Genomic DNA, 16,956 nt, shown 5'->3' on the forward strand with positions numbered 1-16,956 from the left:
CTTATCGCTGCATCAGTTTAACAGACTAAATAAAACTAGTCAGTGCCTGTCAGCTTTTACTTAGAAGAGACAGTGTGATATGCAGCCATGGCAGTAAGAAGAGTGAGTATAGCTGTTTCTCAGGTTCCAGTGATCGGGAATTACTGATCCCAGGAGTGACTACGGACATTTTAAGGGATGTGAACAGTTCTTTCTGATTGCATGTTTTTCACCTTCAAACAGGCCATACCATACCAATGACATTTATATTTCCTAATGACTCAATGTGCTTACATCTCAGGTGATGCAAAATGTCAGAAAACAAAAGAAATAAAAATGTTTTGTGGTGTATTTTTGCTTCCATTTGATACATCTACATAATGATAATGGGGACAGAGGTCCATCCAGTGTTTCTAAGCCTTTAGATACTATACTCAGTGTATCCTTAGATAGCATTTTGGGCATTTGATCTGCCTTATTTGGTACCTGTAATTGTAAAAGTCTATAGGAACTAGAAAAAAATTTTATTAGTTTAAACTGAGGTTACTTGCAAGAGTTGGTCTTGACATGTTTTGTTTCAATGTAGGGCTGAAGATAAGCTACTTTTCTATCTTGGATGTCTTCTGGATTACATAGATGTTTCTGGTCATTATAAAAAAAATCAGTTTCCTGCTCTGTCCTCAGGCACTAATGTAGTGAAACTTTGGGAAAGAAAGTTTTCCCATTTCAGAAACAGAGAGCATTTGTTCAGAGAGGATGTTTATTTTTTCAGTTCTTTTCTGTGGGCCATGAATATAGCTTTCCCAGGACTGAACCCTACCTTTAAAGAACAAATGGGCCTGTTTACACTTAATGATGATGGAACAGCACTTTCTGATAGAAGGGTATCACTGTATTAGGAGTGTGGCAATTGCTGTTTTTCCTATATCTGTATGTTTCTGGGGTGTAAATTTAAAACATCATTTGCCATTTTTCTAAAAACAGGTGAGATACCAGTTTGGATTTCTTTAAATAAATGATATCTCAATATCAGACATTCTTTGTACATTTTGGAAGGCAGCTAGAAGCTTGTCTTTGTGTGAACCGTTTATTACGTTGACTCATATCATCATCATGGCCAGTCTTCGTGAACAAAGATTTGGGAAAGGTCTCTACCCACGTTTGCTACAAGCGTGCTGGTGATGCAGGGCTTTGCAAATATGGGTAAGGCCTTCGAGCCTGCGCAATGGATTTTTTAGGTGAGACACAGTATGTGCTGAACTGAGCCCACCCTTTAATCCTAAGGTTCATCTGCCAAGGGCCGAGCGAGCTTGGACGGTGGCAGTGAGGTCCTCAGGATGTAGGTTTATTTAGAGTGACCTTCTCATAGATGGATGGCCTTACAGGGCTGAACGAGCTCCATCTGCCCGGGTTTGGAGTTGTCCTTCTCTTCTGTGTGTTCCGGGGCTCCCCCTCTCATCTCCCACGATGGCACTGTCCGCACAGGCGAAGCTCCCACTCTCTCACTCCTTTCCGTGCCCAGGGCCGGGCTCGAACGATTACATTGAGTACACCATTATGTTTCTACTTCAGATATTTTTCTCCAACACAGGTAGCAAGGAAGGGCATGATTCCCCTGATAATGTGCCTCAAGTGTTTTACAAGACACTTGTAAGCACTTACATGTGAGCCATCTCCCTGACCTGTGCAAAGCAAATATTGCATGTTCTCATCCCGCATTTCAGTGAGCATTATTTCTGTGGAAAGAGGAAGTGAGCAAATCACCAGGAAATGGCTGGTTTGGATTAGATGCAGAAAGTGGCACCAGGCTACCTTGTGCAAGAGAAGCTAGAGTTTTCCTGGGAGTTGTAGTTGGTGCATCTTTCCAAAGGGAAGCTGGATACAAGGTAAGATGAGAGCAAGGTAACTGAACATGGATCAGCTGGTGATGGAGTATCTCTGTGTTACTGCTTAAGAGACATCATGTAGCACTAACAAGTGGAATCTGTCCTGCAGCCTGACTGCAAATGCAACTCTCTCATTCAGGCTTTGTTGTTTAATTCAGTTGGTGTCAGGAGGTGAGCACATTCAGTGTGGCTGATGAGAAAAAGTGGATGGGTGTGGGAACTGGTGAGAAGCAGCAGCTGGCTGAAGTGCCCAGGATTCTTTCTTTTTACTCAGGGGGTCCCATCCCAGGACCATTAACCAATAGGCCATAAACAAATTGATATCGGAAAATGTGGCTGGAAGCTCCTTGATTAGCGAGGGTGAATGGGGAATGAAAGACAAAGTGAAAGTGTGATTTAACAGTTCCACAGGCAATTTCCATTGCCACCTCTGAGGGATTAGGATGTGTGGAATAGGCTAAAAAAAAAAAAAAAAAGAGGAGTAGCTCCCTCCCTCTTTGTTCTGTGGACTGGAGGATAATAAAACGGCAGGAGAGGCAGTGTGGCTAGTTAGGGATTTCACCGACTGCTATTTGATGCAGTTTAAGGAGCCCTTCTGCTATTGTTGCAGTTAAAATGAGAAGCGGAACTGTTCTCCATTCGCAAAAATCTCCAGCGTCCTCAGGAAGAGGGCTGAGAGCAAAAGGCTATTAAGATGGTAATGCTGCCCCATTTGGAGGAGTGTATCAAAATCCTCTTTGTCAATGTAAATCGCTGTTCTGTTTCCCTGGTATCTTTGCATCTAATGGCCTCTGCAAGCACAGAAGTTTTTGGAGGAGACCCTAGTGAAGGCAGAACTGCTTCTCTTTTATTGTCAGAGGAGATCTCCAGGCTGCCCAAGGGTGCCATGGAGAAAAATTCTTTGCTTTTATAAACTTTTAAGTGTTCAGGGATGAAGAGAATCCATTTACTCACGCTTTAATTCCACGTTCAGACTAAAGAAATTAAATTTGATTATTCAAAAGCAAGATTGGACAGTCAGAGATTTAGCAAGGAAACTCTGGAGTTTCCTCCTTTAGTTGCTTCAGTATGCTCTGTGCTGTGGAGGGAGTGGACTGCAAACCCAAAAATATCCCTCAATTGCCTTTACAATACAATGTCATGTCATGTACTGCCATGCTGTACAGTGACACTCTGTAATGAACCTAATTGTGAGTGCAGAATCCAGTCTGCCAGCAGATCTCTGTTTTACAGAGATCTTAGACAAAGAGGCAGAAGCCTGGATCTAAGCACTGCAAAATGTTGGAAGTTTAGCTGTCAACTTGTGTATGCTGTTTAAGGACTTGCTGTTGCTTCCCTATTTCAATATTTCACAGTTAAAGTGAGTGCAGTTATATTGTTAAAAAGAAAAATAACAATAAAAAAGCTACAGATTGCTTAAGAGTGCAAGTCATAAAATGATTTTTCTCATTGGCAGTGATATAATTTCTGATTTGATTGGAAATTACTAGCTGGTAGTTCTGTTCCTAGTGTAACAGTTAGAAGAGATTCTGAGTTGTTCTTGCCTGGTTGTAGTTTTCTTGAAGTTGGTGTCAGCAACACCTGTATGTAGCACATGGAAGGTTAGGTCAGCTGAACTAGAAGATGCCACTTAGCCTTACACACACATATGCAAAAAACAAAGGCTGAATAAACTGATGTCAGTTTTAATCTGTATTCTGTAGATGATTTTCTGAGTCTAGCTTTTGAAGCAGCAGTGTTCTGGGGTATAAATACAAGCAAGCAACAAGCCTAGCTATTAGCAACTGATAACTCTGCTGTTTGTGGAAGTGTCATTCCATCTTATTTAAGTAAATGCCTTCTGTTACCAAGAGGATGGTGTTGTGAAAGAAGACAGGGAACACGGTGGCTGCTTGCCAACTTCAGACTCTAGTGCGACTTTTAACTGAATGCTTTAACTAAGTGATTAACATTGCTCTTCACTGAAAAAACTCAGAAGCACTGAAAACTTAAGGCAAATTATATTAGTGAGCTAGGACTTGCTTTTGAGTAATGATTTATTTTCATAGGGTTTAAAGATAGGTAAAATTAGCAATTCATCCAAACTGACCTCCTGTATATCATACATGTTTCTTTCAGGTACCTGGTAACTTAGATTACACTGAATTATGTCTTTTAGAAAGGTATTCACTTTTGTTTGAAGACATGTGAGTACCTGGTTTGCCTTGATAGTGTTTTCAAGTTTTAGCTACCTTGCTGCTAAACACTTGTTCTATATTTCAGATTAGAATTTGTCTGCCTTCAGCTTTTAGCCTCAGTTCTTCTCATGACCTTCAGTGCTAAATAAAGCTCTGTTGCTATCAAATGGTTGCTATTTTTCATGAGTGTACTTGGCATTGTGATTTCTCTATGCTATGCTATATTTTACTCTTCCTTTTGAAAGAAAGTTATAACTCTGTAAATATAACCTCAAAACTTTTGTGTGTCATGCTGATTGGCTCCCCTCACTACTCAAAGAAAGGACAGAATACTTTGTATTGCTAAAGGGAAGAGTTTGGGTTTTGTGCCACAAGATGGGATGATTAGTTAGTTGATTATTCCACCCTTTCTCCTGCCCTCTTTTCCACTGCACACAATCTGTCTTAACACAAACGTGCTCACTTGCATGTAATGTCTTATTGAGACAGGTAACTTCTGGTAAGTAGAAACAAAAGAATGTGGCACTTGGCAGAGTGTGTCCTAGGTTTCAGAGTACTAAGGGAAAAGTTGTAGTAGCAGGTAAATCTAGGGAAACCTTGGTATATTAGTTTCATTTGTCCATAAAGTAATGAAAGAGGCTCATTTCGATCTCAAAATAGCATAGGATCTGGATTCCTAGTGCAGCACGGCAAACTGTCTCCAAAGTGCTATAACTAATTTATGTGACTGAAGCAAGTGAAAAGTGCCTCATTTTATTTTGTAAAGAATCAAGTAGTGAGGTAGAAAGGGAATTCTGAAAGAAAGGGCAGCATTATTTGTATTGTATTGTGTGGGTTTGAACAGTAAAAGACAATTATTTACTGCATCAAAAGCTTTTATTCAGTTGAAGAACTGTAACTATAAAGTGACCTTTGTCTGAAATAACATGGATATAATCTGTAAAATGAAACAGGGTTGTACTTGATGTGTGAATGGGTGGAAGACAGATTAATGGGAATAGAGTTGTGCATTGCTATTGAGATGGTAACAGATTTGCAGTGCCACTGGTGATTTCCAGCTCTATTGGAGGCATAAAGATGAACTGATCATTGTTAGGATCTCTGCAGGGTGAAACCGTTTTTGCTGTATTCCCCACAGGACACTGAAAATCTCGTGCTATTTCTAACAGGTTAGTAATAATGAGAGCAAAAAAGCACTATCAGTCAGGTTAGGTCTATCCAGGCAGTAAGGCATGTGAAAAATATAAAACTCCTATCATTCCAATGCCAGCAACATCTCCTGTACAGATGTAGCTGCCATCAATGAAAACATCCTTTTGTTTGGGCAATTCATGGCATTTTGAGGAATGGATTACTAAGACTGACTCAGGAATGGTGTTTGCTTGAGTGAGGGTGTCCTCACTAGATGGCTGTGTGGGAACTGCTCTACTGCTCTGCAGCAGCATTGGCAAAGCCTTGCTGGAGTAGCCAAACTCCATGGCTATCAAATGAAGGAGGTCAGAGAAACAAATCACAGATGCAAAACCAAATAAAAATGTTAATGAAGAGAGGGGGAAGGAAAATATTTTACTGGTGAAGGAGAACTAGAGGCATCTTGGATTTAGATCCAGTAGAAACAAAATAAACTGCCATTTCAATAAAATTAAATGCTTCTGTCTGCAAACATGAACTTTCATGTAGTAGCCTAGTAGATAGCAGATTAGTAAAGTTTCTGGCCATATTTTTTGCTGTGAGCTTAACTTGTGACAGGGTATTATGTTGGATAAATCCAGTTTAGCACAATGTCTTGAATTACCTGCTTATTTTTGAAGATGCTTGTAGAGATACTGAAGACGCAGTACTGCTACCTTGCACTGAAAGCCAAACATGTCCCTGAATGCTTTGCTAGAGTGCAACTGAAGTGCCAGCATTTCATTTGTCTAAAGTTCTACTAAATGTAACATGCAAAAAAACAATGCAGGCAGTGGGTCAAATCTGTTCTCATTTACACAAATGTGAAACAAAACTAATGTCTTTTAATCCAGTGTTGTTAAAACAACGAGCTGAAGAGTGTAAATCTGTTCTCCTCTTTTCAAGGCTGGCATAGGCTTTCTGGGACAAAATGATCTCACTTCAGAGAAATCTCCTTACCAGGCTCTCTAATGAATTCCTGATCAAAGTGGGCTGCTCCCCTGGGTTTTCAGCATAGTGCTAAAGCAAATGGCCTTTTTTCTAAAAGGCTTTTAACATAAGGACTGAAATTGTCTGTTGATTAGAGGTAGTATCTGTGATTTGTGGCAATATATTGTTCTGGGAACTGAACATTGTAATAAAATACCAAGTCTCTACTAGTAATTGCCTGGATTTAATGTAGCTGTTACATTTTTCAAGCTACAGATTTGTAGAATAAGGTCAAATGTACCTAAAATGGACTTAATGTTCTTAAGTGAACACAGTCATGAGTAGGAAGCCAAAAAAAAATCTGTTCAAAAACATGTTTTTCAGCCAGAGTAAAGTATCATGCTTTTGTGTGCAGCTTATGAAAGTAAAAGGCAATTAGGTCTCGCTGTGATTTATTCCTTTCTCGCATAGGCATGACTGGATTTCTTTTGTTATCCTCAAAAGTTATGTCTGTTCTGGCTTCACCACTAACATGTTTGGTGAAGCCATCACTACTGTCATTTGATCTTGTGAAATGATAATTAGCAATAGAGGACTATGACCCAAATGACTTAACCTTGGTAATATATGCAACTTTTCTTTAGCTGTATGAATTAATGTATTCTCCATGTTAAAATCTTATAAAATCTCTGACTCTACAGCCTGTTCGCCAAAGAGAAATGCTGGACTTTTTATTGTTCCATATGCTGGGGAGGGGAGAGTGCTGTGGAGATCCTACAGTTGCCTACAGTTTAAACCAGGAAGTCTCTAGAGTGCAATTCTTTGTAGACAAGCACATTTGAATAACACTTCATCTAAACTAGAAAACTTTGCCTGAGGGGGAATGTACTAGCACAGGGATAATGCTTTACAAATAGGGCTTCCACTGCTTTGGCCCCAGTACTGTTTTCTTTGAAACTTTCTCTGTTTCCAGAATTAACACATGCAGAACAACCTCAGGTATCTCTGTATCTGACATGTTGACTTGCCCTGTCTTTGAAACTGGAGTAATCACAGATTTAAATTATCTTCTCATATAACTTTAAGTCTGTCTTGATAACATGGAATAGGAATATATAGTGCTTTAATAGAAACAGACATGATATACTCTCTCAGCAAACAGTTTACTTCAAAAGCTTTTTTTCTTTACAGTCATTCCCTAAAATTAATAATATTGAGCTGTTGCTGTGAAGTATTTTCTGCAATGTTCCTTTGAACTTTAGCACTGCTCCTCAATGCTTACATTGTAATTAAACCAGAATCTCATCCTTTGCCATTCAGTTCTGTGAAGACCCCTGAAAAATTTGTGAGATTAAATTTCAGGGCCAGATTGAGTTAAAACAGGGATTGTAGAGACGAAAGAGGCAACAACTTCAGTCAGCAGTTTGCTGGAACCTGGCTGTTCCTTGATTTGCCACCTGAATAACCCTAGAGGGTCTGCCTTAGGCTTCAACGGAGGCAAGGCAACACACATATAACTACAGGGGTGCAGAGGAAGCAAAAGCAAATGATATTACAATTAACAGTTCAACAAGAGATGTTGTTGTTGAAAAGATTTTGCTTTATTGTCCACTGAATCTCATTTTCATTTAAACTTCCTAGTTTTTCCATTACAGAAACCATCTCAGATACAGTCCAATGCCCTGTGAAGGTGCACTTTCCAGAAGCAACAGCAGAGATGTGAGGAGTGATGTTTCTAGAAACTGTTGGGGAATATTGGAGTGCTATCAAGTAGGCTTAATAGAGTGCTGTATGCTGTTGTGAAGACCTTGGCTGAGATATGTTTTACTACTCAGTGAATAGGCTTAGAATAAGTAGGTTGATATCCAAAGTTGTGAACACCAAGTATTGCACTCCTGAAGATTTCTGAGTGAATTTAGGAAGGAGATTCTTGCTTAGTAGCATATGGAAAACATCCCATTCCTCCTTCAGGCTGCATATGCTTGATGAAGGACTTCAGCTTGAGGCATGTCAGGTGGGAACTGCACACTACGTCTTTTACTTCGTGCCATATTGTGCTGTGAGTGAATTACCTAAAGCAAGGTATTGGGCAGCCAGGCACCTACACTGCAGCTGTGAGTCTGTAAGACCATATCTGCCACGGCATTTACTGAAGTTCACAGAGGAGCAGAACATCCTGTTTGTCTAGTTTTCTTTTGTCTGCCCCATACCAGCACAGGGAGAATATTACTATATATCTTTCCTCTTCTGCTCTGAAATTGGATCACAACACTCATGATTGTGTTCAATAGCTGGAAATGCTGAGGATATCCGATTGCTGAGGTCTCTTATTTTAAACACCACATGCCAGGAAAAGTATGTGGGATCCCACCAGCTTAGCACTGGAGGGTGCAGGATGCATCAACAGGAAAACCAAACAAAACATGAAGTGAAATTCATTTGAAAAGGAATGGGACTCATATATAACCAATCCAACAGTGTTTAAACTCCTCTATTCCACACAATAGACTTTTATTTTCCTTCATTTCTTCTGAATATGCAAACTATCTTAAACTGATTTTTAGAGCTGCAGCTGTCACCAAAGGCAGTGGGAGATGTAGGTGCTTGTTACCTTTGAAAATCAAGCCAATGTATTCTAATGTGGTAGCAAAAGCCAAAACCACTAAATCAGGATGGCTAAAGCATAGCTTTGATAGTCCTGTAATATGATCCTAGCCACCTTCATATTTGATACAGAGGCAGGGCCTCATGGTGCACACAGCAGAGTTCAAAGGTATGTTGTTTCTTCTTTGCCTTACAGCCCTCCTTCCCCAGAACTTCATTGCCTTGCTTCATCACTTCAGTCCTTCCAGCTGAGTAATACTCATTAAGACTTTATTGGAGTTTAACAGAGGTAACTTTTATTCATCCAGAATACTTTATTTTCCTTGAAAAACACATTTTCTCCCCTTTTTTCTCTCAAATGTGTGTTAGGCTGAACTGGGGAATGAGTGGTCACACAATTGACCCATAGTCTCCAACCTACAGTAGCAGTAGCAAGGACAGGCAGACACCCAAGGCACTGTTTGATTTTCATTAGATGGACTTGTGCCCTAGGAAAGGTTCCTAAGTGATGGAGAGAAATCAGAGCAAGTCCAGTTTTCTCCAGTGTAGGATGAACTACATTCTACTGTCACATTTGAACGCACTGGGAAAAAGGTGTCCCTCAAGCTGGTCCCTGCTATCTGGGGAACAGCACCACTTTCTGCTGTATCACTCAAAGGCACAGGAAACTTTAGCACGTAAACTGAATCTGCAAACTCAAGGTAGAAAAAGAACCTTGACTGAGAATGAAGCTATCTACCCCAAATTGCTCCTCTTCCCACTCATGACTGAAACAACTTTTGCCTCCATGCTCCAGAAGGAGATGGTCAGCAAACTGCTATCCAACTTAAACCTGCACAAGTCCATGGTGCCTGATGGGATTCAAGTGCCAAGAGAGACACTTTCAATCATTTACCAGCAGTCAAGTGCCAAGAGAGACACTTTCAATCATTTACCAACAGTCCTGGTGGACAGGGGAGGTCAAAGGTGATTGGGAATTGGTAAATGTGACACCCATCTGTAAGAATAGCCAGAAGGAGAATCTGGGGAGGTACAGACTTGTCAGCCTGACATTGAATTTTTCCACCTGTGTGAACAAAGTGTGAAAAGTGAGCGATAATGTAGTAAACTTGTCCAAAATAATTACTTGTCCAAGATGCGTAAAAGTCTGCAGGAATGCACAAGTGATAACTGTGGTAAGCTGGGTTCACCACCTCTCTGTACCAGATCAGAGGATATGGATTTTGTCAAATTGCTAAAGGCCTTTTTGACCGTAAAGTAGGAGATGTGACAGAGAGTGGTCTGCTGCTGACGTTGGTTTCAGGAAGTGTGAACAGATGCCTGGATGTTTTCAAATAAAGTATATTCCAGGCCTAAACTGTGTTCCTCATGTGCACTTCCTTTAATAGTTGCCAAGGATTAAGTTGTTTTGGGTTTCTTTGTTCTTGGTTTGGTGGGGGTTTTTTTCATAGTGCTCAGAATCAGTAGCTTAACTGGTTCAGAGAAAGCTAGTTTTAATTGGTCTTCTGTTACTGCTTGCCTCAGACTGGCAAGTCTCAGTTCGTTGGGGTGTCTTTTTTTTTTTTTTAAATAGTGCCACATATTGTTGGTAAAATAAGGAAACTTGAAAACAGAGGAAGTAGAGGTAATGTTGATCTTGAAACACCAGCTATTCAAAGGTCCATTCAGGGTTTCCTTCAAAACAAAACCAAGTGGTAAGATAATGCTAACCAAGGCTGGGTGCCCAGGAGAGCATCATAATGAAGCATCCACTGTTATTGTTCAACTCAGTGTTTGTTCTTCATGCGAACAAAAGGAAGGAAGAGCTCTGCTATCAGGCTGGATAGGAAGGAGTCTTTGTTGCCCTTGGCTACCCTAACTTTAAATGTGAGGAAGCACAGGGCACTGCAATATAACCTTTCTGCAGTATTAAATGAGGAAAATTGATAGTTCAGGAGGTTAAGGGTGGACACTGTTTATCTAAAGACTAGACTTCCCTTGCATGACAGCCCCAAATCAGGTATATCAGTGCTAGTATTTATTTAGGTCATGTGAGGTTTTAAAACCCTGTTTTTAAAACCCTGGTTCCTCTGCTTTTCTGCTTCTCTGCCATTTGATTCCTCCTCTGCATTGTTGCTCACCGTTAGAAGCAGTAAGAGATGCCATTTCCTTATTGAATGTGACAGGCTTTGGGTGTCCTGAGTGTGACGTTCACTCATGTTGCTGAAACATCAGGAATATATCTGCTAGAGACTGAGTCAGGCTTACTGTACTTTTCTGCTCTTGCTCCACCCATGGAGTGCTGCCTGCTGAAGTGGCAGAATCCCTGCCATCCCTCTCCTCATCCTTTAAGTCATGAGGCTGACACACTGTCAGATTAATGACTAAGTTTACCATGCTCAGAGCCATTGTTTCAGATTTTCAGATGACTCAGGCAATGATTGTGTCATCACCTAAGTTCAGGTTATGATTTAAAGATACCCCTTGCCATCATGAAAGTTTCCTTAGCCTGCCTGTGCGTTAGTCTTACTCTGGCTTTGTCTGTTCCATGTACCAACTCAGCATATCCAGAGACACTGGAGAAACAGATTTACATCCCAATGAAGGCAATGCTCTGGTGTTAGGATGTTTGAGAAATGTGGATGCATATTTTCATTCTGATAGACAGAATTCGTTTCTCATATATGATGCTTTAACATTTCTGGAAAGAAAATAAAAGCAGCCCACAAATTCTTATCAGCTTTGTCTTCCAATTCAGGGTGCACCCCGCATTGATTTCGTGTTAATTCACAGGTTACCATGGTGCATGATGTACAAAATGACACTTTCACACATTTATGTTAGAGTCTATTTCCATAATCCCGGAATCTGATTGTGCGCACAACAATATGTTTTGTGAAGGCTCTATGAGCATTACTGTAGACAAAGCAAGAACTTTATTAGATAAAATAGCCTTGTTTTGTTTAATGCAAATTATCTGAGGGCACGTTGATTTGTCAAAGTGAAAACATTTGATAAGAATGCAAAGAGAATAGGGAGAATCCCATGAAATTATTGAGAGGGTCAAGTGAAAGAAATATTCTTTAAAGGGTTATAGTATGTCAACTATATACAAAACTGTTGAAGGCAGGAGAGTTAGGGCCAAGCTCAAATTAGATATGCTTCTTGTGGGTTTGTGTATGATCAGTTTGTGTGTAAAACCACGCTGGATACAGGAAGAAATAGAGCATGTACTCCATATTACCTTGTTGGTATTGTGGTGCTATAAAACCACTAAGTTCAACACAGAACATGGAAAGAAAACTCTGAATGTTCTGGAAAATTAAATTAAGAAATAAAATTAACTCAGACCACCCACCAAAGTAGCCTTCTGAAAACAGATTGATCTTTAGTTCACATAGTAGATGTGAAAGCTCAGTAAAATGCTGAAAACCCAGATGGGCCAGAAGCAGAATGACTCTGCCCATACTTGTTGGGGTTTTTTTTATGTTCCTAGCATCTTGAAGTGCGGTGGTTCTTTGAAGAAAAAAATTCCAAGATTACATTTGCACATTTTAGTCAAGCCACAACAAGTATGCTCAGTTTAAAAATACAAATGTTTTGTGTTTGTTTTGTTTTCCTAATTACTAACCCTAGAAATTATTTGTTTTTTAAAAGCTGGAAGAGCGTCTTTCCTTCTCACATATCATCATGAGTGGTTTTAATAGAATAAATTGTGTCTTCCTTGCCAGTAAAAACAGTTGTCTTCAGTTATGCCAGTCACAGTGGCTTACATATGCACTTACAGTTCTTGTACTTGGGTGTTAAAATAAAACTGAAGAGGCACAGAAGAAATAGCATTTACTTAGGGTTTTGGTGGCTCATTTGCTGAACAGAGCTAGTGAGGCTGACTGAGTAATTAACATTCATTAGTGCAGTTGAAGACAATAGATGAGCTTCTGAGTACTGTCAAAGAACAATTATCTTCAATAAAAGTAGGTGCTGGTTTGATGCATCTGTAATTAGAACTGCTGCCTAGCACTGTGGAAAGGGTTTCCTTTCCTTCCCAAGGCTAGAGGGCTTGGCAAAAACTCCTTTGGGATGAAACTAGAGCATTTCTCTGAAAGGCTTCTTGAGTAAAGGAAACCCTATGACTTTCTTTATAGAAACTGTTTTTATTACCATCTGTATACGTCTGTCTGTCTGTCTATCTATTATCATAATTTCAACTTGCAGAGTATGTAAAACAGGAGCTACCCTGGACACAGGAAGGGAGGTGCAGTTTTCATGTGGCTCCTTTAATGGAGTTTCTTATTAATGGACTAGACTTGATAACAGAACAATTTGCAGTGGGAGAAAGCTGAAACCTTTCCGCGCACAGATAGAAGCCTTTTATAAAAGAATCTTGCTAAAACAACTAAACCTGTTATCAGGAAGAAACTTTTTCAAGTGGACTGATCTGACAAAAGAAACAAGAATAAATGAGGCAACGTTACTGAAAAACAGAGTTTCTTAAAGAAGCAAAATGGCTTTGTTTCCACAAGTTAGCAAGATTAGTATTGATTGCTAGAGCTGGAGTCTAATGGCATCAGTCTAATTCACCAGCCTGGTTGTTTATTTGTAGGGCTATGTTCAGTGAATGTTTCAAGCACTCCAGGAAGAAAGGAGAGACTGAGGTCTTAACTACGTTTTATTAATATTCTCTTTCCAACAGAAATCACACTGAAGAAGACAACAGATAAATCCTGATTTCACTTTATTATTAGTTGTTGAGATATGCATTTATTAGAAGAAATGAGAAACAGATTTCACCAGCAAACACATCTGGCCTCAGACTGGCCTTCAAGTCATCCAAAAAGAAACACAAAGTATGGAGTTGTTTACAGCCAGGCACTTAAAATCCCACACAGCTGCAAGGGTGAGAGGCAGCAGAATAAACTCCCAAGACAAGCTGACAACAGCTCCACTGCTGGGGTGCCCCTTTTGCAGACAAGACAACAACAGATGAAGAAATCTTGAGAATGACCCAGAGCAGTGCTCATTAGTGAATGAAGCATAGGCAGGAAATGGGACAAGATTCCTTTTGTCATAGTTTTTCACCCAGCTGTCCGCCCGTCCCACAGCCACCCACATGCAATCAAATATAGTCAAACTCCAGAAAAGTTATGCAAATAAAACCTCCAGTGATTGCATACAGACTCTTTCCAAGTTACATTTGCCCCATTAGCAAGGAATGAAAAATGTACTGAGTTTAATCCAGTCACGTTTATCATTGCAATTGAAACTTATTATGAGGGGTTGTATTCAGGTAAAACTGATAGAACCATGTAATTCCACTTACTCATGTTGTCTGTCCGTCTGTTTCTCTGCATATTTACTGTTTATTATTGATTACTAGTACTTTTACTGTATCTGTTGCCCTTCTTAGGGCAAAGCTGTGATTTTTACTTTATACAGATATATACTATCTTTGTGTAAAACAGATGTGTGTGATTCCCAGAATGAGAGTGTTAGCACATAGAGAAAAACATTTCTGGACTTCTGAAATGGATTCTCTGTGGAATAAAATGCTATTTTGAAATTTTTAAGTTATCATAGTGACATTGAGACTCCAGCTTCTTGGGACCTTTTATATGTGAGTACAGCTCACTTAAAATTTTGCTCATAGGTTATGAAAAACATTTTGTTTTTCTTGTGGATTGAAAACAGGTTTTTATCTATATTTTTCAGCTGGAGTTAAATATCAAAAGTCTGCTACAGACAATTCTATAACTCTTCTTCTTCCAAATGGCAACCATCCTGTTGCTGTGCTGTGAGTAGTTACACTCTACTCCTGTACTTCATGTTTGGCTCTGCTGCTCAGCCACTTTTAAATTTTTAAATGGAGCAGGTGTGTATGAGCTGTTCATGAGATTCCTCTTAATGGAAACTTTTAATGCATCAGCACTGAGGTTGAGCGTCAATAAAAATGAGTGTCACATTTGCAGCCTATAGCAAGTATTTTTAAAATCATGCATTCATGCAGTCTTGAGCCATCCACAGTCCTGTGATTGTGTCTGGATTTCCAGGTGGCATAAAGCAGACATGGAATTCAGGCTGGCATTAAGTCAAAAAACTAAACCAGCCCCTTCCCACCCAAAATTACCTCAGCACCAATCTGAGGCAACTCTCTCTAGGTTCAGCACCTCTGCTTACAAGTCCCACTTGAATCAGTCCACGTGAGTATCATGGCATTCTTTCACACTCAAGAATATCTACAAGGAGCTAGTGTAAGACCAACTTATTCCACCTTAGCTACAGACCTGAGATACAAAGAGGTCATAGTCACTATCAAAGTGATTTTAAGTTTAACTGGGAAAGGGTGCTGCAAACCATCAGAACAGTCCTTGAGGCATCTGGTTTATCATTTTTGGAGTCCCATTAATACCTTTTCTGTGTTGTTACGATAGTAATGGCCACTATCAGACATTACTGCATCTGCTTTTGCCAGTGTGTCTGGATGCAGTATCACTAGAGCTTTTAGTTGTGTATTTTTCTCCCCACATCTCTCATTTCTCATCTTTATTTGGATCATAATCTTATTCAGCAGGTCAGCTAATGGAGAGCAGATTTTTTACTCATTCTGGTTCTTCTTTTCCCTCTATTTATATAACACACAATTTGTAATCTTTTTAAAACCAAAGAAGAGAGAAATCTTGAGTTCATCTAGATTAAAATCAGCTGCAGCCTGTTAATGGACTCAGCCCAAGACTGAGACTTTAGGAAACAAAAACACTGGACTAAATTATACTAAACTGGCCTCTGTCAGTCAGAAGGGATTCATATAGCGAAAGGAAAGGGGGAAGGGGGGGAAAGGGAGAGTATCTCCATATGGTTTTAATTCATTTTTATTCTCTTCCTGAAGCTAATTTACCCAACACAAAGGCTCTGTAGTGGGAAGCTAGCTTTTTAGAAGTTTGGCTTTCACTGAAAAACAACTCAGACCTGTGTGTAATCAGCCAACATTTAATGTAAGTATTTTGGTAGAGGGTATTTCAATTACATATTAGAGTCCTTTCATCATCTGTCAGAGTGTATCTTGAAGACTCTTGGATAATTGATCTAACTCCTCCATTCGTTATGTCCCCAGAAACAGACAGTGAATTGTTTCATTGAAGAATCAGATCAGCAGACATATGGGTATGTTGAGCCAAAAGTACTTCCACTATCTTTGCACTTACAGAAGGCAGTTCTCTAGCTTCTTCTGGGCATAGGAGCCTTTGCCACCGAAGTAGCAACATACTGTTTTCTGCTGAAGGGAAAATACTCATTGATTCTATTCATCCTCTTTGCCATTAAATCTTTTTTATTGCATTCTTAGCCCCACTAGTGTGTGTAGTCCTCTAGCAACATGCAAAAAGTTATGTCTTTGCCCTAAAAAAGTCAGACAGTGGGTGGAAAAGTGAAGGAAACAGGAAATTATTTGCATGATTATGTTAGGCACAGACAGTCTTTGGTTACAGTGTTCTTGTACTTAGTAACGATAATTTGTAATCTAAGCAAAACTAGAAGGCAGCTGGGGAGATTAATGGAAGGACTAAGATGGAGAAGGGAGTGGAACTGGGCCTTGAAAGGAAGGGGTGATTTGAGAGAGTAGCTGTGCATGTATGGCCTCCCAGTGTTTCAAACCCATGTGCAAATATTTGTTATGGTAAATGAGTATATGCACGGCACGTATCTATCGGCAGCTAATAAGCCACAAGAATCAGCACCAGTTGTTCACTGCTCTTTTAAATGTGCCCTAGGAATGAGTAACATAAAAAAAAATACAGTTTTAAGATTGAGGCTTGAGGATATCTGGCTTCAGCTGCTAATTCTTGCCAGTTTTTTGCAATAATGGACAGAAGAGTTTCACCATGTCCTATTTTTGGTCTTCTTTTCTGATTTACAGAGATGCTGAAATGTTCAGCATTATATGAAGGATGCTTCATTTCTATAGTGTTAAATACATATAGTATATGTATGCATATAGTATGTATACATATAGTCCAGTTATTGCATAGTTATGTGTAAAGCCTTATATTTACTTATCTGGGCATTTTTTCCAAAGTGAATTTTGCATGTTCATGGCTTTCCTGCTTTATGAGTCAATTCAAGCAAAGGTTTAAATACACACATAATCCCTTATACTTTGCCTGACAAATAATTTCTCACATTTATAAAAGATCATCTGGAGACTAGGTTGAGCATGACATGGTTTTTCCATGGGATTC

The 16,956-nt window shown here is 39.5% G+C and overlaps 1 protein-coding gene across 11 annotated transcripts in view; it reads left to right on the forward strand.

The window, feature by feature from the left end:
* RAD51B (RAD51 paralog B) overlaps nt 1-16,956 on the forward strand; it is a 427,893-nt gene that overhangs the window by 256,467 nt on the left and 154,470 nt on the right. The gene's annotated exons all lie outside the window — the stretch shown is intronic.

Source organism: Corapipo altera, unplaced genomic scaffold, assembly GCF_003945725.1.
Source record: "Corapipo altera isolate COAL_440 unplaced genomic scaffold, ASM394572v1 23b, whole genome shotgun sequence".
Classification (NCBI taxonomy): Eukaryota; Metazoa; Chordata; class Aves; order Passeriformes; family Pipridae; genus Corapipo; species Corapipo altera.